General features: G+C 37.5%; 1 long non-coding RNA gene across 3 annotated transcripts; it reads left to right on the top strand.

The window, feature by feature from the left end:
- Positions 1–1,033: 1,033 nt before the first annotated feature.
- LOC111195725 (uncharacterized) lies at positions 1,034–12,660 on the top strand. 3 transcript variants are annotated; one of them, XR_007440997.1, is made up of 9 exons: positions 1,034–1,177; positions 2,878–3,035; positions 3,512–4,870; positions 6,665–6,768; positions 7,054–7,203; positions 7,359–7,437; positions 7,875–8,209; positions 8,501–8,651; positions 11,422–12,660. It is a non-coding gene; the product is annotated as an uncharacterized LOC111195725 (long non-coding RNA). The 3 variants fall into 3 exon arrangements; XR_007440996.1 differs by having other exon boundaries at positions 6,665–6,945; positions 7,875–8,213; XR_007440995.1 differs by having other exon boundaries at positions 1,035–1,177; positions 6,665–6,945.
- The last annotated feature ends 3,921 nt before the right edge of the window (positions 12,661–16,581 follow it).

The raw sequence follows: 16,581 nt of genomic DNA, 5'->3' as shown, positions 1-16,581 counted from the left end.
CTTTAGTTTCTGCTCGGCCTGCGCCCGTTTCACCTTGAGCTGTTCTAGGCAGCCAATGCGCTGCAGCTGGTACCAGGCGCGGATGGCTCTCTGCTGCTCCTTGAACTGGCGCAGTTCTTCAAGCTGGGCCTTTTTGATAAATTCTAGTGTGATTTCATATTTTCTATCGCTATCTTTATGCGGCATCTTGGCCATTTCCTCGCTTTTTCTTCTGGCCTCCTCGATCTGTTTGTTCAGCCAGTGCAGCTGTTCATGGAGCTGTTCGCGGTGGGTTTGCTCCTCATCATCGATGGCGTACACCTGATATAAAGCCTTTTGTTTGGCGGCCGCCAGCTTCTTCTCAAGCTCGTCAGTGAGGGCTTGCCTCCTCTTGTCGTAGCCTTTTCCCTCCCCGAGCTCACTGCGGATCTTCTGCTCGAACTCGCTCTGGATTTTCTTGGTCGTGGCGTAAAGCTTCAACCTGACGTCGGCCCGCCTCTTCCTAAACTCGTCCTCCCTCCAGCTTTTTTCGCACCTCATGCGCTTCCTCTCTGCGGTCAGCAGCTCACTCCTGATCTTCAGCTCTGCTGCCTCCTTTATTTTTTTAGCCTGCAGCTTATCCGCGCGCTGTTCTCTATCTGTCTGTGCGCGTTTTTGGTTAAGGAACTCGAGGTATCCCTGTGTCACGCAGACATTAAACATCCTCTCATGGTCGTACTTTGTCTTCAGCGCTTTCAAATCAAGTCCCTTATATACGATCTCGCGGTCTTCAATCTCTTTGACTATTCTCTCTACAGTAAGGAGTTTCTCCATGTCACTCGCCAGGCTGCTCTCCAAGCTGAACAGCTCCGGTGCGTCCAATGGCTCCTTGGTCCCCATGCTAAGCTCACTCATTTCTGCACGTGACTCAAAAGCCAGTCCTATTTATAGCCTCGCTATGATGACGTCATCACGACGCGCGCGGCGTTCTGCCGGCCGCGTTCGAAATACAGCTGCGCCTCGCTGCTCAGCGAGAGCGGACATGTAGCCCCGCCCATATCCAAACCCCGCCCTCTATTAACGCCCACGACATGTAAAACGCCACGCCCATCTTGAATACAGAACCACGCCCATGGTTAAACGCCCACGCTATATTTACTTCCTGGAAACTATATTTTTAAGCCGACAGAGCAGCTAATCTACGTCTCCCGTTATGGTAGTAAGTAGAACTATTGCGTTTGTTTGTCAGTACAGAAAGCGATTTTTTATATCGTTTTCTATGTTTTTCAGTATTATATTTTAATAAATACCATACCTGTCAAGCTTTGGACTTAAAAATAAGGGATTTTTTCCGCCGCCCCAACAGCCCAAACGAGGGAAAAAAAAAAAAAAAATATATATATATATATATATATATATATATATATATATATATATATATATATATATATATATATATATAGATTTAAAATTGAAATTGAAGGGTGCACAAATGTACAAAAAGGACATGGATCAGATATATTCCATAAGTAAATAATAGTCCTAAGGGGCCTACACAATTAATAATCTTTCATTAATACTTCTTTCTATCGTTCAGTCCACTCCTGATCAGTTCAGTTAATTTCAGCCCTCTCCACATTTTCTCTCTCTCTCCAGCTCAACCATCTCTTCTACCCCTTCTAAATAATACATTACATTATATTATAATACATTACCACAATACTTGAGATTTAAACAAATTCTAACAAACCCTAAAACTAGCCCTGAACCAATAGAGTTTGGAAATGATAGTTATTGGCTGATCAGGCACATCAGGGCAGGGCATTATATATATATATATATATATATATATATATATATATATATATATATATATATATATATATATGTAGATTTTTCTCAAACCCTGAATATCTATCTAGCTAATTCTAAAGTTAAACTAACTGAGTCACAAGCTGGATTTTATTAAACACACAATGGGTTTAATTTATGTTTTGATTCAGAGAAGAGTCTTTTTAACCAGCTATCAGAAACAATCTCATCACAGTTTACATGGTTAATTACCTTTCTTTTAGAAAAATCTCCGTATATCCAGATTAGTTTTAACGACAGCTGCTCCGACTAGCTGCCTGAACTCACAGCGAGGGGAGGGGCGGGGCTTCCCGCACACTAAACTGCGCTCCGCAAAACCAGCAAGCTGATTGGCTGTTTCTCCTGAAAGGCGGGACTTTCTCCTTGAACCGGCAACACGATTGGTTAAGAGACACACAGCGGTCAGTGCATTGTCGCCTGTGGCCTATATATTTTTTTATTTAGTATAATACGGGAAATTTACGGGAAAATACTAATACGGGAGGACGGCGGGAAAGAGGAGTAAAATACGGTAGTTTCCCGGCCAAAACGGGAGACTTGACAGGTATGATAAATACAGGTCCTGGATACATACATGAAGGTTCTGGCATGTGTTCCATGTGGTTGGTTTGCTTCTAGTTTGTCATACTGGCATATTTTGTTTAGATTTTTAGGTGGCTTCTAAGGCAAGAATGCATCCAGTCAGTCTAATTAAAACTTTAGTAATATTAGCTTGTGTTTTATTGGGCTAAAATGCTACCAGTTAATATTCATATCTAGCAGTAAGCTAGGCATCAATTCGGTGTTTCAGACTGGGGTAGCTAGGGGCTATGGGCAGCTAACCAGAAAGGTAATTCGCTAACAAGCTATCTTGCTAGATAACAAATGTACCAAGCTACAAAAACTGTGTTAAAAGGCTTAATTCCAACAATAAATTTGTGAAAGTATCAATGTTTAAGTCTTTAAAAGTTAATGCACAAATACTTTTGTATTTCATGTAGTTAGGATTAATGTGCACCCTAATAGTAATTCTAAGCTCATGATCTGTTTTGTTGCTTTGTTTTACAGCATCCAACATTTGTCAAGGCTGCTCCTGACCCTTCACATTTTTGCAAGGGTGGTGTCTTTAAATGCCAGTGCTGCAGTTATGACACTGACCAGCAATTTAAATTCAGGATATATCAACAAAACCACATCAAGCAGTGGAGCATGACAGGATAGTGCAGGTATTTCTTTAAAACAGAGAGTGATAGTAATTGTATTAGTTATAATTTACGAACATGTAGTAATAAATTAAAAGTCTGAATTGGACTGCAAAGATTAGTTGATCTAATTGAAATTTCAACTTCACTTTGTCAGTGTTGACTAGTCATTAAAAGGGAATTTAAATCCCTTAAATGATCAGCTGAAGAGCTATTATTTTGAAGCGATAGAGAAAGCAGAGAGCTGTTATGTTGCTTTAAGGCAGAGACCGGTCATCAGATTGACACTAACAGGTGTACAGATTTCAGGCAGAAAAAAATGCAATGAAACAGCAGCCGTGCCCACAGGAAGCAGAGATTGAGGGCATGATAGAAATATTCTGTTACTATTCAGATTAATCCCAAACAAGTAATTCATTGCAGCCCTAGAATGTTGTTTGGGCATTTTTTTATTAAATCTATAAATCAATGTCTATCTGCTTCGATGATGTCTTTTACAGGTGCTCCTCACTGTCATTGAGGACTCCTAGAGGCACCTAGAGTGTTGCACAGTTTTGGAGCATACACAGAAAAAGCACAATCTCCTTTACGTTTCCGCCTCGTCCTAGGGACAACTAAAAGCCCCTGACTAGCTGACCTCAGTACCCTGGCACAAGAATATGGCACTAAAAGCTCTGAAATATATTTTGGTCCATCACCGTGCACAGCCTGATATGTTAAAACCAAAATTTTAAAATGAATCCTAAAAGCAACGGGGAGCCGATGTAAAGATGCCAGCACAGGAGTAATATGCTCCCTTCGTTTAGTCCCAGTCAGAACCCTAGCAGCTGCATTTTGGACCAACTGCAGCCGAGTCATTTCCCTCTGGGTAAGACATGTAAATAGCACGTTAAAATAATCAAGGCGAGACGATACAAAAGCATGGATAATCTTCTCTGTGGCCTAAAAGGAAAGCATTTTTCTGATTTTGGCTACATTTCTCAATTGAAATTAACAAGCCTGTTCGAGCTTTGTTATATGCATTGAGAAACTCAGTTCAGAATCAAAAATTAGACCGAGATATCTGGGACAGGGATTTGACTGTAAAGCCAATGACCCAAGTTTCTTCCTTAGGTCACTGGCAACACGTTGAGGGCCCAAGACCAAGACTTCTGTCTTTACCTCATTTAATTTGAGAAAATTACAGCTCATCCAATCTTTGATTTCTTAAATGCATTCAGTAAGGCAACCTAACCTACTGAAATCATTCTTCTTTACAGAGAGATAGAGCTGTGTATCGTCCGCATATAAATGATAACATGTGTTAAAACGACGAATCAAGTTCCCTAAGGGAAGCAAGTACAAAGAAAATAAAATAGGGCCAAGAATTGACCCTTGTGGAACTCCACATGGAAGGTCAGCACAAGAAGACATCTTTCCTCCAACAGACACTCTAAAACTAATATTCATTAAATATGAAGTGAACCAATCCATCAAAGGCCCAGAAATTCCAACCCACTGCTGTAGCCTATTTATCAAAATATTATGATCGACAGTATCAAAGGCTGCACTAATATCCAACAAAACCAAAACAGACACTTCTCCTGCATCAGCATTGATCAAGAGCTCATTTACACTCTAAGAACAAATGTGTTATTTTTTCTACACATCTACTGTGTTGTGAGCACTGTAACACATTTTGTGCCAATTCTTTAACACACACATGTGTAATATGACCCCTAGAAAATTCACACACTTCTGTGTTAACCTCAGAAGATACATTTATACAGAAAAAAATGGTGATTGAATTTTACTTAACCTCTTAACAGGCCATCGCCTCAGTCTAGTTGGTGGTCAGGATGGAGGTTTCAGCGATATTGGTAAGATTTAAGTTAATATTTTTTTTGATAATATGAACTTCTGGGATTAAACAAAAGGTTAATAAGTGGATTATGTTAGCATCTCTAGGTGACAGTATTACTGTACTAACAAGTGTATCAATGATAGCTAACACTCGCTAGCTGACCTGGGTTAGCAAAATTAGCCTTAATGCTGGAGTTGAATTATAAACTGTAAGTTGTAAATTTGTGTTCGCTAGCTAGCTATCAAAATAAGAGTGCTAGCTAGTGTAACTTTAGCTCGACTTCATTGTTTAGTCAGGAAATGGCGCCAAATAGATGGACATAGCTGGTATTAGCAGCTACAGCAAGGTGAAGTAAAATGGATAATGCTAGCTAGTAAGCTAACAGAGGTTAGCTAAATTAGCCTTAATGCTGGAGTTGGATTATAAACTATATTAAGTTGTAAATTTGTTTTAGCTAGCTAGCTATCCAAATAAGATAGCCAGCTAGTGTAACTTTAGCTCGACTTTATTGTTTAGTCAGGAAATGGTGCCAAAAAGATTCACAGCAGCTACAGCAAGGTGAAGTGAAAATGGTTTACTCTATTACATCTAACAGCTAAAATTAGGTAACTTGGTTTATTTCTACCCTGCACAGTTTGGCTGCATAATTTGCCTGTTATAACATTACGTTACCTAACTGGCTAAATTTGGTGCATGACTAGTTACGGTACGCGTCCACTGGCACTTAAGCCCCGACGCATCCCATTCATTTCAATGGAGAGAGCCGCCGCATGCCGCGGTGCATACTGGGTTGCGTTGCGTTGAGCGCAGCCCCCCCCTCCGGCAGGAAAGTTGAACAGATCTCAACTTTATTCAAATGAATCCGGCCGCCGCGCTGCGTCCAGCCAATCAGGGAACAGCAGGCTGCCACACCACACACAGACGAGCCTCACACACACAGAACAGGCGCCTTTTAAACACAGAAGAGAGGCTTAAAATGGCGGAATATGGATTTATACAACTATAGATCACAGTGAAGTTGACTAAAAAGGTAAAATATTAAACTTATGATTGACTACATCTGTTGCTTCATTTGAATTCAAAAACGTTACGGACACGCCCACACGCGGCGAGCCAAGAGATCCGGCACGGCGACCTGCGTTGAAGAAAAGTGCCAGTGGACGCGTACCGTTAGCTAACCTAGGTTAGTTGGATTAGCTTAACTAGCTTAGCTAACTGCCCGGTAAACTATGGAAGCCAAAAAATATCCAGCATATTTAAAAAAATATATATATTAAGTGAACTGCTATCTCAATATTATGAAATTGTACGTTAAGACATTATTTTGAGATACTAAGTCAATATTTTGAGATACTAAATAATTATTTTAAGATACTATCTCAATATTCTGAGATACTATCTTCTACTCTTCAGCCAATTAGCCCCCACCCCCCCTAGTGGTTCTCTAAACACCACAGTATGAAAGCTTTACTGGAGGAAAAAAAACTTTTTTTCACAAAAGCAAACACACTTGCTATCTCTAAATGATGACTAAGTATCTCAAAATATTGAGATAGCAATTTACTTAATATTAATGATATTAATAATAAAAATGTGCTGAATTATTTTTATTTTTTAAATGGTGGGATTGATATTTTTTAAGTGGTTCCATAGTAAACTCAATAGTTTAATAAAATAATAAAATGCCTAGAGAACCCAGTTAGTTAGGTATCTGTGAGAGTAGAGTGGTGTCCTGGGGACAGAGCGTGAAGGCACTAAATTTGTAAGATTTATCATGTTTAATTTTTTTTCTTCTCAAATTTGTTTTCAGAACCAAGACACTGCAATTTTTCAAGTTCTTGCCCACATCTACAGGGATGAGAGATAATATTTAAGGAAGATTTATGATGTTCGCAACACTGAGCATCTTAAAATGTAAGAACTCTGAAATTCAACCCACAGTTTGAATTTATTTATTTATTGACGTAGATAGAATTTATTGACATAGATAGCAATGTAGACATCAGTAACTTGGATAGATTCCAGCTGTTCTTATCATACAAAGAGACTGAATCGTCCCAGCCTATGGCCACTGCAGTGTGCCAAGCTCAGGTACTTACATTTATATTGTATTACTACTTTTTGTTTGTTTGATTTTTAGATTGTTGTCCATTTGTGATGGTAAAGTACATTTAGTATGTGCTGATTTTCTTTGTGCAGCATACTCAAGATTCACAAGAGCATGAAAAACTGAGGTCCCTTTTGGAAAAGAAAGCACGAGACACTGGATGAACCAGGCACTGTGACAGAAAAAGCAAGAATAAAGCTTGTTAAAGTGTGTGGATCTGACCTGGTAAAAAAGCATGAATTGTGAGTAAAACAAACATCTTTTTTTAACATATTCAAGAAAAAGTAACTAAAAAAAATACAGCAAATTGTAGTGGCTTGTATTACACTGCTGAACTACAGCAGAGTGAATGCTTTATATTTAAGTTTTAAGTTGGTTTTGTTCTTCTATTAATTAGTTATCCAACAAGTACTGAAAAAGTGGCTCTAGCAAAGAACATCATCGCTGTCCAGGTAGATGGAAAAGGGGAAGGATTTGTAAGTACATGCTTTTTTTTCCATGTTTTTAAAATTAAGCATGATGTAATAAAACTGTTCTTCAGATGTTTTTTCATTTCAATTAGTGTATTGGTGTACATGAATTAAATTTAAAAGCTAGACATTATAACAAAAACCTTAAAATCTTGAAGACTAACAAACACAACAGTGTCTCTAGCATCTTTATCAAATGCCTTTTTTTTCTTAATTTTGTACTGCAGTTAAATGCCAGAGGTAAAAAGTAATTGAAGTGGAATCTAATTATTTGTGTATATTATGTGATTTGTTTGGTACATTAGTCTTTAGCTCTAGTACATAAAAACAAATACTTTTTTTCCACAGATGTATGTTACTTTTATATTTCTTTTAACAACATTGTCTTACCAGTAGCTGATTGTCTCTTTTTTCTTTTATGTTTTTAACCTTTTTTATGCCAGGAGCACTTTTATGATCCAGATTTTCATTCTGGATTTTTGGTAATGAGACTGCACAACGTTCGTCGAAAGCTAGAAGATGGTCAGCGGCGTTATAGGTCACACAAACGATGCAGTGAAGATGGACTTTCTTCGGACAAGGAGGAGGAAGATGGTAGTGGGACAACTGAGTGGATCAACTTGATGAAAAGGTTCAGGTCTTCTACAGACAACATTTCTTCGATCAAGCAGCAGTGCAGAAATCCTTCACCTGGCGCAGATCATGGATAGCCAAACATTCCCCCTCCCTGTCTGAAATCTTTGAGGAATACCAACACTTCTTGGATATGCCATCTCTGGTAGGTAAAGTACATTTTTGCATTTTGTCTACTTACTCTTAAATGTTTTTTCTTAAGGCTCTCTGTTAGTTTTATGCCATATGTGATGTAAATAACTTGATAATGTTAAACGTTATTATATAACACAGCTTAGCTGTGTTAGGTGATATGAGTTTCTATGAGTCAGTTAATTTATGAAAGGAGTACAAAAGGTCTGTGGCCTGTTAGGAACTCAGTTGGAAATTTGTGTGTTCTAGCTGGTACTATTATGTTGCTTAAATTAAAATGTCTATTTTTTTTGTTTCCTAAAAGCTTGATACAGAGTTTGGTAAAATGTATGAGGGAAGCGAAGATTTGTTCTTAAGAAGATGGGAGGCTACCATCATTCCCAAGTTGAAGGCAATTGCCATCATGGAGACAGGTGATCTTGCATCTCTTAAGGACATGGAACACCAGAATAAAGGTATACATTTAAAAATATAGCTCAGGATAGATTTCACATATAATGCTACAGCCTCTGTGTACTCTAGGGCTGAACGATTAATTGCATTTGCGATAATCTCGCGATATTTTAAAACGCGATTCTCTAACCGCACTGGCTGCGATTTGACTGGTCACGTGACTTGGGAGCGAGCCAAGCCGAGGACGAGCGGAGCATACCCGAGCAGAAGGCAGGGAGGTGGAGAAGTGAAGTCAACACAGTGCACTTTAGGGCGTTTTCACACCAGCACTATTTGGTCCGGTTAAAACAAACTCTGGTCCGTTTGTAACTTTAGTGCGGTTCAATTGATCAGGTGTAAAAACAGTAATCGCACTCGGGTGCGGATCAAAAGAACCGGACCGAGACCAGCTAGAGGAGGTGGTCTCGGTCCGGTACCAAACGAACTCTGGAGCTGTTCGCTTGTGGTGAGAACGTGATCCGGTCTCGTTTGGATCCAGCTATTAAATATAAGCCATTTATTTGAGCTAAACTGCTGATAAAGCAAGCACAGTTTAAACTGATATATTAGCCAGATAACGCTAATGTCCACAGCTGTGAACAAACACTGTGTCCATGCACGCGCTGCATTCACTGCTCACAGCCACGTAACTCTGTTTATTATGTATAAATCTGCGCTGCATGCAGAAACACTGTGTTTGAAAGTGCAGCGTTTCAGCGTTCAGTGTTAAAGCACAGATATTTGCGCTGGAACACAAAATCTTCTCGCTGTATTTACTTTTTTCGTATATTTATCTTTAATATACTCCCGTGTCAGACAGCTCTGACCAATCAGGACACAGGCTGCACGCGTGGTTTATTGATGCGCATTTTGGTGCGTTTACATTTATGCCTATGGGAAACCAGACCGAACAGAGGGAGAAAGCGCTCCAAGTAAACGAACTCATTAGAAACGAACTACAGGTGTGAAAACGCCCTTGTTGCACAATGGCTTCAGGCTCGACAGAACACATCAGTTGTGTAGAATTACTTTGGCTTTAAAAAAGAAGATGCTGCTCAACGTCAGGTACTATGCTAAACGTGCCTTGCTACTGTTGCTACGACGCGAGGTAACGCTACAAACCTTTTTCAGCATTTAAAAAAACACCACAAAGCCACAAAATGCCAACGACCAGTGCTGCATATTGTTGAGAATTTAAAGGTTAAAACATTGTCTTATAATCATGGAAACTATCAATTAAGGGTTAAAACATTGTTGTCCTATAATCATACAAAATACTTAATGAAAAACCAATCAGGATAATCCATTAGTGATTTTAATACGGTTTACTCAATATGTTAATCAATCAATATGTTACCTGTATTCAAAAGGGAATTATTTAGCACTTTGTAATCTTTATTCATGTTGGTGATCATATGTTAACAGACACAGTACTCTTTAGAATCATATAACAAATGTAGTTTAATTGAGTTTGCACAAGAATGTTTCACAACACATGTGTAGCCATCTGTGGCTAGTTAGACCTTGAGAGTGAGGGAGGTTGTCCCGTCCCCTCAAACCAAAGATAAGGAGGGAACTTCTACTGAAATTATGTTGCCAGAACCAGGCGGGAGGACAATAGATTTATTATACCGAAGACGTAGGTGGCAGGCAGGCACTGGGTCATATCACGATAGGATACAGTTTATGGGACCAAAGGGGGCTGGTCAACCTTCTTCACTCACACCATAGTGGGATGATCTATATAATCTTGTGTATGTCTTTTGGTGTTAGAACATTCTCCTTGGCTCTCTGAGCGGAGCATTGTTCCCGGAAGATCTTCTGAAATAAACTGTTAAATTTGCTGAAAACTTGGTATCCTGACTCCTCTTGACTTCTCTACTCATCTCAACCATCTAAAAGAATTCAGGGGGAACGCACTGGAAATGGCGCTGTAAAGGGTAGTGCAGATTTTCCCAACAATCTTCAAATACAGAAAATAACGAGTTGGTTAAAGCAGATTCTCTTTATGTTTTTTTGCACTTTCATTTTTCATGATGTTACTAGCTGGAGAGCAGTAAGTTAAATTTTGTATATCTATTGTTTTTCCTAATTAAAAAAAATGGTGGAAAGGAAAAGGTATTTATCTATTTATTTTTCTATAAAAAAAAAACAAATGGTGAAAAGGAAAAGCATAGATTTTTTTGCTTTATTGTTATCTGTGCTTTAAGTAAATCTGACATTGTTTATTATTAAACAGATTGATTTATTGCTTCTGTTGTTGAAAAATACTTGAGAAGACAAAAAAAATCGCATTTTAAATCGCAATCGCAATTTATAGATAAAAAATTGCTATTAGATTATTTTCCAAAATCTTTCAGCCCTAGTGTAATCTTATTTTATTTGTGTCTGTCTCGTTTTCAAATGAAAAGTGTTACACTATGCTTGTAGTCCTTACACATCTTCTGCCACCAGTTGCAATGAGTCGCTGTTGAGTGAAGTCTGCATTAACATTCCTTGTTGGTTTTGTTCCAGTAAGTCCATCTATCGATTTGTCTGTCTATCTAGAATTAATTTTATTATAAGAAAGATACATTTTGCCTTTTTTAATAAACAAATAAATCATAAAGGACATTGAAGGTGGCTGATTTAGTTTAATAAAGTGTGAAAGTATGTAATTGTGTACATGCTTATTAACTGTAGTAACATAAAATTTAAAAACTGTTAAATTGGTCATTTGCATTTTTAGTAAGTGTTTGCAGTAACAACTGATTAAACTCAAATTTTGGTTTCTTTTGTTTGGTTACATTTTAGGCTGGAAGCAGCATTGCTTCTCTTTGTGATGACTGTTCTTCACAGACCCACCAGCCCCAGCTAATCTGTGTTGGAAATCTGAGGGCTGCCGCAAAGCAACATGTCATCTTTGGACAGAGTGACTGAATTACTATTTCCCTTGAAGAAGGACTGACATCTGCTGTGGACAAGCTATTTAAGCTCTACTGGGTGTGTAACCTGGCCTATCAATGTCAGCTAAGCTCCATGTTCTGCTTCTTTGAACACATCTATGACGTGCCTCTCTCAACTAGCCGGAAAGCTAAGGTACTGAACCTCATTTCGAAGCTTAAAGCATCACAATTTACAGCACATTTGTCCAGAATGTCGACAGTCACAATTCACAGAAGTAAAGAAGCTAATTTGGCATCTTCGTGAAATACATGCATTGTCAAAGGGACTGAACTTCACTCTCATTTGCAGCCAGGATGGTTGTGGTTGGACTTACCACAACATCAAATCATTTACTAAGCATCTTTACAGATCACCAGTTAAAATGTACCACCGTGCACTATTTGTTACTTCACATACTGTACTTGGCCAAACATATAGAACAGGTAGTGTGCTGCCACTTAAAACCAAACACTGTGGAGAATGTTTGTTTGGTGAGATAACTCGCATCATACCACAGGCTGATGCTGAGTCCTTTTTGATGTTTATCTGGATTCTTTCAATTGAGTACTTTGATGAGCATTTTTATGCATATGTCAAGCGAACTAATGACTAATGATCAGCTTGGATGATGCTTCAGATGTTAGGCCTCTTGATGTACTAGCCATTTCCAACACAGACAAGCTGTACTTGAATCCAAGATCCAAATTGTTTAGCCTCATGTTTTGTAGTTCTGTTTTTATAAAAAGGGAATTTTACTTCTGTACTGATGTTCAATGTTAAATTCATCAGGTTTTGTAAAAATACGTGAGAACAGTGAACAATTGTGACTAATTTTATATGAGCTATGTTTTATACATCCCTTTACTGTTTGGACTTTTGTTTTTAGGTGTTCATTACTTATCACAAAAGACAATGAATTAGTTACAAGCATGCATGTTTTTACATTTAAAATATCTAAAAAACATTGTTTTTTTTGTGTTAATTTATTACTTATTCCAAATGAAAATAATTTTGAACTGTAAAAAACATAACTGATTTTACATTTAAAATGTTACAAACACGTGAATGTTAATTCATCGCTAATTCCAAAAGAAAATTGAACCATATATAGGCATGATAATAAAAATGGAATTGAATTCATTCGTTTCATGCTTTTTTTTTTTTTACGTATTTGATACATTATCTTGATTATGCATAATCAACACAAGTTGTGTAAAAAATTACACATTTGTGTGTTCATTAGCCTGACACATTTAGTGTGTAAAATTGGATTACACACTGGATGTGTCAGAATCAACACAACCTGTGTCGTCTCTGAGCACACTCGCACAATGTGTTAAAATTCGACACAGTCTGAGTCATTTTTGACACATTTCTTTTTAGAGTGTACGATTCTTACTAGTGCTGTCTCTGTGCTATGTTTCTGCCTAAATCCTGATTGGAATTTCTCAAAGATACTATTTTGCTCTAGTATAAGCAAAAGCTGTTTGGCAACTACTTTTTCAAGATTTTTTGAGACAAAGGGTAACTTTGAGATTGGTCTAAAATTTGTCAGATCAATCTGTCAGATCAAGGCCAGGTTTTTAAGAACAGGTTCCACTATTGCTATTTTTAAAAAATCTGGCACGCGTCCTAAACTGAGTGATAAATTCACTATATACTGCAGATGAACGCCCACAGAGTCAAAAACTCTCTTACGGACTGTGGCTGGAAGAATGTCACTTGGAGAGGTTGAGAAATGCAAACAGCACACCACTTCTTTTAATTCCTCTGGAGAGATGGGAGAAAACAATTTAAACCTTCTATCTCACTACACTGAGGGACCACTTCATCTCTATACATGGAAATTGGTATGGTACTTTTCAGATGTGCAATTTTGTGCAGAAAAAAAAAATTGTTCAGGGTTAATCTCAGAAATAGGTGTACTTGCAGCTACCCCATTTACCAGACAGTCTATCCTAGAAAAAAATCTTGGGTTGTGTATATTTGCTGTTATTAACTCTTTAAAATAAGTGGCTCTAGCATTCCTCATCCTTACATTGAAAGTAGACCACTTCAGATACAGGTAGTGCACTTGAAGCTGTGACTTTTTCCATTCTCGCTCTACCTTCCTACATATCCTTTTCAGGCTCAGAATATCATCATTAATCCAAGGAGTAGAATTTATGGAAGGTCTAAGTCTTGTTCGAACAGGAGCAATTTTGTCTAAAACGCCTCAGCAGGCATTATTAAAAGAATTAACCAAACCATTTACATCAATACAGAAAGACAACTGCACACTAGAACCTGTAAACTCATCTGAGAATTGCTGTATTACATCATTATTAAAAACCCATGATTGAACTTATAATTTAGAACCTGCATTTCTCATACACAAAGGCAAGCTAAAAGTGATGCAGCTGTGGTCAGATACAAATAGGTCTACCAAAGAAACAGAGTGGGGGACACAAGCCTAGAGTGAACACCAAATCCAACGTGTGGCCCCGATTATGAGTTGGGCCCACTACATGCTGTACAAAGTTAAAAGATTCCATAACTCCAGGGCAGGTCCATCAGATGCATTGTCAATGTGGAAATTGAAGTCCAAATATCAAATCAGGTATATAACTTAAATGAATTAGAGTCAGGGATGAAAATTAAAATACCCTACTGCTACAAATATGCCTAATTGGCATATTATTCTATTATTTATTATTATTCTATTATTATTTATATCTAGGTTACAGCTTGTCTTCGTTTTTTCTACATGTCTGTATTAATTTTAAACATTTAATGTTATTCAGGCAAATAGAATAAGCCTTGCTCGTTGTGGGTCGGGAAACTTGCTCATTGTTAACCAGTGTTGGGCACCTTACTTTGAAAAATCAGTTATATTTAGTTACTAGGAGTTACCCCACTATAAATGTAACTAGTAAAAGTAATTGACTTACTTTAAATTATGTAAATTCTATTATTTTTATTAAAAAAATAACAAACAAAAATAAATAAACCCAAAATGTTGACAAAAATATAATCTAACGAATTTCAAAACATAGAAACGAAAAACGTTAAAATGGTATTGATATAACATAATATAATATAACAGCTGCATCAAACAGTTTAGCGTCAGTCACATGGAAAGCACGCGCGGCATTGCATTTAAAAAAAATAATAAATAAGATCCTATCAAGTGAAGTAAAATATATGGTAGTAAAAAAATATTAAATTCACATATTTATTGATATTTAATTAAGAGAAATCAGGCAAAATGCGCCGCACTGCGCTGCTCGCGCGCTCTCTCTCTCGCTCTCTCTCTCTCGCTCTCTCTCTCTCTTCGGCAGCGCGGAACTGAATTCAGCGCGAGGCTAGAAATAATTTGAAAACTCAGTTTAGTTAAATAAATTAAGATGAGTGAGGACCTGTAAAGTTAATCAAATATTGTCAAATATAAAGTATAGGTTGAGGTTTTGGGGAGCTGTTTCAATTATTTGAAACTGAAACTAACTGAAACTGATATTATTCTGCGCACTATTAGATAGCTTTTGATTGTGTTTTAAATGAGTTTTTATTTTATATTAATTATTTTTTATTCATTTTAAATATTTTTTGTATTTTATTGATCAATATTTTTTTTTTATTGATGGGCCCCCAAGCTAAATTCGCCTTGAGCCCCCAAATTGCTAAGTCCGCCACTGGGAGCGGCTCCGGGTGGGAGAGAGTACTGTCCGGATAAACTTCTCTTCAGCACTTGTGTCTCCTCGCTGCCGCCGCCCTGCTGCTCCGTGCCGCAGATCTGCACTGCACTTTGCAGGTGAGCTGAGACGCATCCCCTCCTCCTCCTCCTCTATGGAGTTAAATCAGTGTCACCAGAACCTGAATAAAAAAACATGATTCTTGAAAATAAACAGTGTGAAATCTGATGTTCTTGAATTTTTTACCTTCAAATATTTACATATTTAAAATTCAAATATAAAAATTTCAGTTTAGAACAGTTTTAAAATGATAGAACAAATTTCAGATAAAAAAATAATTCAGGTACAACAATTTCAAGTAAAAAATAATTCCATAGGGAAAAAATTATTCAGGGATTAAAAAATCAGGTTTTAAAAATTCAGGTTTTAAAATTTCAGGTTGTAAAAATTCAGGTTGTAAAAATTCAGGTCATTAAAATTCAGGTCGAATAAATTCAGGGAAACATCCGGGGTACACAGAATGAGCAAACGAGCGCAGAGCTTATCGAACTCACAGCTGGCCAATCACAACACAGCTCTGAGGTCACTGGGAGGAGCGTCTTCCTTACCCAGTGAATGTCGGTGGAGAAGCGCATGGAAGATGGGAGATCACAGCAGAGATACTGCTATTCCAGTTGTAAGTAACCTGGTTAATTTACTCTTCCTCCTGTTAGTATAAACTCTTAAAGCTAGTGTTTATTGTTGGATTGGTTGCTTGGTCATTGATTACTTGATGCTCAATTTCTTTCTTTTATCGTTTGGGTGGAAGTGGCTCAGAGCGCGAAATTGTATTATGTTGGAATAGGTTAGGTTAGACCTAGGTTATGCTAAGTTAGAACGTCTTAGGTTAATTAGAACGTCTTGGGTTAATTTAGGTTATCTTAGGTTATCTTAGGTTAGGTTAGATGGGACTGGGTAAAAAGCGGAATTTGGTAAAAATACACCGTGGGTAAATGAGCTATTTAATGGGGTTTTTATGTTATTTCCGTGGATTATTATTTACTCATGTACGTAATAAAACCTAGTTCTGTTTTATGCATGTTATACTTTTCACCAGATATATGAATTTCTTAACCTATTAATACGCCCTGGCCCTCCGGCGGGCCAGAAAAATGTCAATTAATATCCAGCTGCGTTTATGAATAATTATAAGATCAACATAAACACCCAATATGCTATTTTAAGGCATATAGTCTCTGGTTTACAGTTATCTACCGATTTAGCTGTGTTTCCTTTCAGAAAATAGACATTTAGGGCGAAATATGCCTTGTTTATTAACATTTCTGAATCATAATTTCCATATTTGCGTTTTTCGTCC

Source organism: Astyanax mexicanus, chromosome 10 (assembly GCF_023375975.1).
Source record: "Astyanax mexicanus isolate ESR-SI-001 chromosome 10, AstMex3_surface, whole genome shotgun sequence".
NCBI lineage: Eukaryota > Metazoa > Chordata > Actinopteri > Characiformes > Acestrorhamphidae > Astyanax > Astyanax mexicanus.
Note: the sequence above shows the minus strand (reverse complement) of the source record. Positions and strands in the feature narration are given on the sequence as shown.